This window comes from Haliotis rubra, unplaced genomic scaffold (assembly GCF_003918875.1).
Source record: "Haliotis rubra isolate DU_JTF1 unplaced genomic scaffold, ASM391887v1 Scf228, whole genome shotgun sequence".
In the NCBI taxonomy this organism is placed as follows: Eukaryota; Metazoa; Mollusca; class Gastropoda; order Lepetellida; family Haliotidae; genus Haliotis; species Haliotis rubra.
The window spans coordinates 412,765-421,122 of record NW_025766314.1 but is presented as its reverse complement, the minus strand read 5'-3'; positions in this window follow the sequence as shown (position 1 = coordinate 421,122).

Sequence of the window (8,358 nt, the reverse complement as noted above, 5' to 3'; positions counted from 1 at the left end):
GTAAAATTCCAGTCGGGCCAGCACATCTCTACAGTCACTGGCCCGACTGGCTAGTGAATTTTCATGGGGTCATTTTGTAAATATATCACTCCCTCCGACTTGTTAAGTTATAATACACTATTAAATCATGCAAGATTATGGCCTCATAAAAATGTTCATCATATTAGCAGCTTAATGATGAAATCCGTGTAATGCCGACAATATCATCTATTTTTGTAATCGTTTGCTTAGTTTCTACATTCAGATTTCGGGCTAGTGAATTATTTTGTGGGCTAGTAGCTTTCAGGCATAGTTAGACCGACTGGCTAGCAAAGATGGAAACTATTGCATACTGTTTACACCAGGAGTGTAGTTTTACGCCAATTTTAGCAATTTCCAGCAATATCACGGCGGGGGACACCGGAAATGGGCTTCATACATTGTACCCTTGTGGGGAGTCGAACCAGCCTTCGGGGGACGACAAACGCTTTTAACCACTGGGCTACCCCACTGCACCTATATCACAGCGTTTCTGCCTTAATGTTGGAGGACAGAGGAAAGAGATGGGTTCTTAGAGTGAGTTAGAGTGTTCGGCTTAATGTGGCTTTGAACAGTATTCCAGTTACATGTGCAGATTCATTTTGAATTTAGGGAATCTTAACTGTGACTGATGATGAAAAAATATCGGCACATTGTTAGACATCTTATCATCCCACGTTTCCACTTTTTCATGACAAAATATTGTCAATTGTTCACTTTTTCGATAATTGCATAAAACTTGGCATGATGGTTTTGCCCTCATTTTGGACATTGGGCCAAGTAGAAAATCCAATATGGCCGCTATTTTAAGATGTACACAATCGTTGATAGGAAACATTACAGGGTTACCCCAGCTAGGACCCGACAATGCAGTGATTGATTTTATAACAACGCACAGTCAACAGGTCACTTACACTGACCAAACATTGCTCAAATCACGTCTCAACCAGCAGTACTAACTAGGCATCCCCAAGGGTGACCTTCTTCTTTGCTGGGACTCATATTCGACCGTCACTTGACATTCTTGCCACACATAAAATCAGTGTATGAAATAAGCCAAAAATCCAACCAGACATCAGGGCTGGTAACTTCAAAATGTTACCAGCCCAAAATGGATTTAACCAGACCAAATATGGTGAACTTACTCAGATGTATGGAACATCTAAACATTTTACCAGACCATCGGGCTGGCTAGCTGGAAATTTAGACCGTCCGTCAGAAATCTAGACCGTCTCGGGCGGTCGGACGGCCTTATTTCATACACTGATAAAATATTTGAAAACAAAGTGCTTGAAGGCCCTTGACTTGCTAAAAATCGTTTCAAATACAGAGTGGGGAGGGGATCAGACTACCCTCCTTCACCTGTACAGATCATTGGTTCGCTCTAAAGTAGATTGCGGCTCCATTGTCTATGGTGGAGCATGCAAAAGCAATTTAGAAAAATTAGATTCTATCCACCACCAAGGCCTTAGGCTCTGTCTTGGAGCTTTTAGGACCTCTCCGGTAGACAGTCTATATGCAGAGGCTAACGAACCTCCCCTTGAACAACGCCGCATTAAACTTTCACTGCAGTATATCACTAAGTTACGTTCAAATGAGTCCAATCCAGCATACAATTGTGTTTTCAACCCTCTCTATGAAAACCTGTATCCGAATCTACCAAGCCTGGTTCCACCACTTGGAATCAGAATCCAACCACACATATCTGCAGCTAACATTGATCTCGATATCATAGCACCTTACCGGCTTCTGTCTTCCCCACCCTGGCAGATGGTGAAACCACAAGATGGTGATCTTACCCTCACCAAACTCAAAAAGTCCGAAACAAATCTTTTGGTGTTCCAAGAGGAATACAACCAGTTACGTTCTAAGTATAACACCCATAGATCCATTTTCACAGACGGATCCAAGGATGATGGCCAAGTTGCCAGTGCTACAGTCATTGAATCCAAGAACTGTCTCCTCTAGAATTCCCGACAATAGCTCTATTTTCACTGCTGAGGCCAAAGCTATCTTCACAGCTCTGACCTATATCAAACAACAGAACCATTCCAAAAACGTCATCGGTTTTACAGATTCACCGTCTTGCCTTCAAGCACTTCATAATGTTACTTCAAGTCACCCTATCATCCTGGACATTTTAGAACTTTACAACGATCTTTCCACTGGCCAATGCGACATCGTCCTCTGCTGGTTGCCGGGTCACGTAGGCATACCAGGTAACACAAAGGCCGATGCTGAAGCTAAAACAGCTCTTGACAAGCCCTTATCTCCACTGCTGATCCCGTACAGTGACTTCAAACCCACTATCAAAAGTTATACTCGAGACCTTATGCAAAAAAGGTGGGACACCCAAGTTGGAAGAAATAAACTCCATGGATTGAAGCCAACAATTTGTTATACCTACTTGGGTTGTCAGTCAAGACGTGATGAGGTAATTTTACGACGATGTCGTATTGGCCACAGTCGGTTTACTCATGACTATCTGCTGAAAACGGATGGGGATGGACCTCCCATGTGTGTCTCTTGCGATGAAGTGTTCACCATCAAGCATATTCTGCTTGACTGTGTGGACTTTTCGACTGCAAGGGATGCACATTATGATGCGAGAAATCTGAAAGATCTGTTTTCCCGCGTAAGCGGGCATCTGATTGTAAACTACCTGAGGGAAGTTGACCTGTATCATAAATTGTAACTTTGTAAAGAGAATAACAAATTGCTTGCTTTTGTATTTGGTGCTATGACATTTTCTGTTTTTAAATAAAAATGTAATGAATATATGTGTTTTAAAATATAACTCTTTTGGACCTTGGACTTAAAATGGTAATGAATGGAAACTTGATCTCGTCACTTTATGGCTGGAATGGTGCCGATGTGACCATCTCAACTCAACTCAACCCTTTCACGAACAACTACTTACCCTGAGGCTAGAAGAATCCTCAACTGAACAACAGGGTATTTGCTATGTCATCAGATTTGAGCTTGTGTCTGAGATTTTGAGAAATGTCTAATTTTCGCCTTTATTGTTCCTAAGTTATATAATCCCCCTGATACATGAGTGAGGTCGAACTGTGTGGTGTTATTGGTTAACCTCCCATATATCATCGTTCATTCATGACCTTCCATCCCAACCCTTGCATGTAAAACCAGCCTTTATTCAGAAACTGTGTTCTGTTATGCCAGCTGTATGACTGATTGAGTTGGGTTTAACTCAGCATAACAGTATCTAGTTATATCATAGCCTAGCAGCTTGATCTGGGGGGAAATTCTTAAGTGATGCAGATGTCAGACATTTAAGGTGATGCAGGCCTCACACATTTACAGGTGATGCAGGTCTCAGACATTTACAGGTGATGCAGGTCTCAGACATTTACAGGTGATGCAGGTCTCAGACATTTACAGGTGATGCAGGTCTCAGACATTTACAGGTGATGCAGGTCTCAGACATTTTACAGGTGATGCAGGACCTCAGACAGGTCTTTACACAGGTGATGCAGGCCTCACACATTTACAGGTGATGCAGGTCTCACACATTTACAGGTGATGCAGGTCTCAGACATTTACAGGTGATGCAGGTCTCACACATTTACAGGTGATGCAGGTCTCAGACATTTACAGGTGATGCAGGTCTCACACATTTACAGGTGATGCAGGCCTCAGACATTTACAGGTGATGCAGGTCTCAGACATTTACAGGTGATGCAGGTCTCAGACATTTACAGGTGATGCAGGTCTCACACATTTACAGGTGATGCAGGTCTCACACATTTACAGGTGATGCAGGTGATGCAGACCTCACACATTTACAGGTGATGCAGGTCTCAGACATTTACAGGTGATGCAGGTCTCACACATTTACAGGTGATGCAGGTCTCAGACATTTACAGGTGATGCAGGTCTCAGACATTTACAGGTGATGCAGGTCTCTCACACATTTTAGGTGATGCAGGCATTTACAGGTGATGCAGGTCTCAGACATTTTACTCCACACATTTACAGGTGATGCAGGTCTCAGACATTTACAGGTGATGCAGGGTCTCAGACATTTACAGGTGATGCAGGTCTCAGACATTTACAGACATTCTACAGGTTTATGTGATGCAGGGTCTCACACATTTTACAGGTGATGCAGGGATCTCAGACATTTACAGGTGATGCAGGTCTCACAAGTGATTCTCAGACATTTACAGGTGATGCACATTTACAGGTGATGCAGGTCTCAGACATTTACAGGTGATGCAGGTCTCACACATTTACAGGTGATGCAGGTCTCAGACATTTACAGGTGATGCAGGTCTCTCACATTTACAGGTGATGCAGGTCCCAGACATTTTACAGGTGATGCAGGTCTCAGACATTTACAGGTGATGCAGGTCTCTACACATTTACAGGTGATGCAGGTCTCAGACACATTTACAGGTGATGCAGGCCTCAGACATTTACAGGTGATGCAGGTCTCAGACATTTACAGGTGATGCAGGTCTCACACATTTACAGGTGATGCAGGTCTCACACATTTACAGGTGATGCAGGTCTCACACATTTACAGGTCATGCAGGTCTCACACATTTACAGGTGATGCAGGTCTCAGACATTTTACAGGTGATGCAGGTCTCACACATTTACAGGTGATGCGGGTCTCACAAATTTACAGGTGATGCAGGCCTCAGACATTAACAGGTCATGCAGGTCTCACAAATTTACAGGTGATGCAGGTCTCACACATTTATATACCTGTGAAGATCCGGGTTGGAATTGATCTTCAGTAACCCATGCTTGTCGTAAGAGGCGACTAAGGGGATCGGGTGGTCAGGCTCACTGACTTGGTTGACACATGTCATCGGTTCCAAATTGCGCAGATCGATGCTCATGCTGTTGATCACTGGATTGTCTGGTCCAGACTGGATTATTTACAGACCGCCGCCATATAGCTGGAATATTGCTGAGTGCGGCATAAAACTAAACTCACTCACTCACACATTTACAGGTGATGCAGGTCTCAGATGTTAACCATCTTGGTGAAACCAACAAGTAGGATATATAATGGTGCTGACAAACTTAGAAACTTCAGGATTTGAAGACATGATCACAGGTACGTATTTGGCGTTCAGGACCACGGGAAGCAACTCTGCACAGTGAATTGCAGTCCCATAGACAACTGGGCCAACCGACTGACACATGAAAAGCATTCACTCACTTGTATACTAGTATCACTGGACATGCTCAGACATTCTCACAACACCACCCTCCATCCCCTCCCCACTCAAAAAGAAAAACATTATACAGAAAACATTTTATTCAGATAAATGTAAAGCACATTTACTAGCAAGATAATAGCTTGATAAGTATCACAGACGTGTTGAATAGCAGAAATTTGCCAATCATCGACAGAGGGTTAGCGTTAAGTATAGCATTAACTCTCTCAGAAGAAAAACACTCGGATTACACTTTCACTTTCTTCACAATTACTCTATAGCCAAAAAAACTGGAAAATATACAGCTGAAGAAACTACCAAACAATAAAATCTTGTTTCACAGTTCGGAAAACGAATGCAGTAATACTACTGACAAGTGATGAGGAAATTAATAATCATATTCAATTTTCAAAATATCCTTCACATGTTTAATTGTGGACAAAACAGTTGATGAGGTAAAACCCATCTGGGTTGCGAGGAAGGAAGAATTTAATACATATAACCTATGTCAATATTTCCACAATAATTGCAGAATCTGTCTACACAAGCACTTTCACAACTACAACACACACCCAGTAACCAGATATTCTCTGAGTAAAATAACAGAAAGCCTGTTTAAAGAGCTTACATATACTTCATAATAAACATACGACAAGGGTCATGATGGGGTGTCGGGTGGTCATTAGGATATAGGATTTAGGACAAGATCAGTAGCAGTTAGATTAATGACTTCAGTAGGCAGTCAGATTTAGGGCATGTAGTCAGTATGCAGTCAGATTTAGGGCCTATAGGTTGTAGGCAATAGGATTTAGGGTCATTAGTCAGTGAGTTTGGCGGTCGCAGTTTGGGCCTTTAGTAGTAGGCACAGTTTGGGCCTTTAGCCTTAGTAGGCAATCAAGAGTTCTGGCTGTTAGTCAGTAGGCAGTCACAGTTTGGGCCCTAGTTTGAAGGCAATCAAGAGTTTGGGCCATTAGTCAGTAGGTCACAGTTTGGGCCTTTAGTTTGAAGGCAATCAAGAGTTTGGGCCATTAGTCAGTAGGCGGTCACAGTTTGGGCCTTTAGTTTGAAGGCAATCAAGAGTTTGGGCCATTAGTCAGTAGGCAGTCACAGTCACAGTGGGCCTTTAGCAATCAAGAGTTTGGGCCAAGGCAATCAAGAGTTTCAAGAGGGCCATTAGTCAGTAGGCAGTCACAGTTTGGGCCTTTAGTTCGAAGGCAATCAAGAGTTTAGTCAGGGCCATTAGTCAGTTCGAAGGCAATCAACAGTTTGGGCCATTAGTCAGTAGACGGTCAAGGCAAGGCAATCAAGAGTTTGGGCCATTAGTCAGTAGGCAGTCACAGTTTGGGCCTTTAGTTTGAAGGCAATCAAGAGTTTGGGCCATTAGTCAGTAGGCAGTCACAGTTTGGGCCTTTAGTTCGAAGGCAATCAAGAGTTTGGGCCATTAGTCAGTAGGACAGTCACAGTTTGGGCCTTTAGTTCAGAAGGCAATCAAGAGGCAAGTCAAGAGTTTAGGCCATTAGTCAGTAAGCAGTCACAGTTTGGGCCTTTAGTTCGAAGGCAATCAAGAGTTTGGGCCATTAGTCAGTAGGCAGTCACAGTTTGGGCCTTTAGTTCGAAGGCAATCAAGAGTTTGGGCCATTAGTCAGTAGGCAGTCACAGTTTGGGCCTTTAGTTAGAAGGCAATCAAGAGTTTGGGCCTTTAGTTAGTAGGCAATCAAGAGTTTGGGCCATTAGTCAGTAGGCAGTCACAGTTTGGGCCTTTAGTTCGAAGGCAATCAAGAGTTTGGGCCATTAGTCAGTAGGCGGTCACAGTTTGGGCCTTTAGTTCGAAGGCAATCAAGAGTTTGGTAGGCAATCAAGAGTTTGGGCCATTAGTCAGTTTGCCTCCTTTAGTTAGTCAGTAGGGCAGAGTTTGGGCCATTAGTCAGTAGGCGGTCACAGTTTGGAGCCTTTTCGAGAAGGCAATTGGCTATAAGGCCTTTAGTCAGTAGGCAGTCAGACTTAGCCATGCCACAATAGTAGCTTGTGAATAAACTGAAACTAGACTGCCAACTAACGCCAGGCAAGACACCCTTTAAGTGCTGCTGTCCATGCTATACCTACATATCGTATCGTGTCACTTCTCAAAAAAGTAAGAGAAGCGGCAAATCCCCAAAAGATGCATTATGTAAAAATATTTGAGGAGAGAGCACTAAAACATGTGTCTTTCAGTACCAATTTGTTAGTTCGTGTTTAGCTTATTTACGGCTCACTACTTACAATACCTGAGTTGACTTGTAGCAGAGTCAGTCTTTCAAACAAGAGATTTCAACAAAGTCTAATTAACGCAGTCACTATAGTTTCCATGTTAGTGTTAGTGATATATTTTTCTAAACAATTAATAAAATCAAATCTTCAACAACTAATAACAAATAATACTGGTGCAGGGAAACGTATCCATTACACATCTTTCATCACAAATAACAAGATACGAAGCTCAACAGACACTATACAAATGCAACAACAGGTCGTCTACAGAGCTGGATTATGATTATGTACAAATTGGTTGCTATGGTAACCATTCTAAGGCTTCAGTGAGACTATAGGCACTTAAGGAGGTTATAAACTATATATCTCTGAGATCAGAACTACAGTCTAAAAGTAGTATGAAGGAAACAAACAAATAACAATTGTGTTGCTATGGTAACACATTTTTCTTTTATCAACAGTTCTCCCCTAAATTTTACTGAAATGAAACAGCTCTCCCTCATATTGCCTAAGCGAAAAATACATTTTTTATCAAAAACATTTTAAATTTTATAATATATTTTAGCAGGTTTATGTGGGAATAATTAACTACATTTTTACCAAATATTTTGCCTCCAGATATATATATTTACAAATAAAATAAAATGAAAATAGACAATATTTAAATGAGGCCAAACTTTGACTTTTGATATATCAGATAATGGAAGCCAATAGTAAATTGTGTATCATAATTACATTCAAAATGAAGAAGGGGAGAAAGCTACATGATACAGGGATAGACATGGCCACTAGCCCACTAGTCAGTGACTAGTGAAAATTCAGGAGGACTAGTTGTTTTCATCCAAAATCTTGTTACATAAACCACTTGTCAGAAATAAGCAGTGGACTGGTAGGTCAT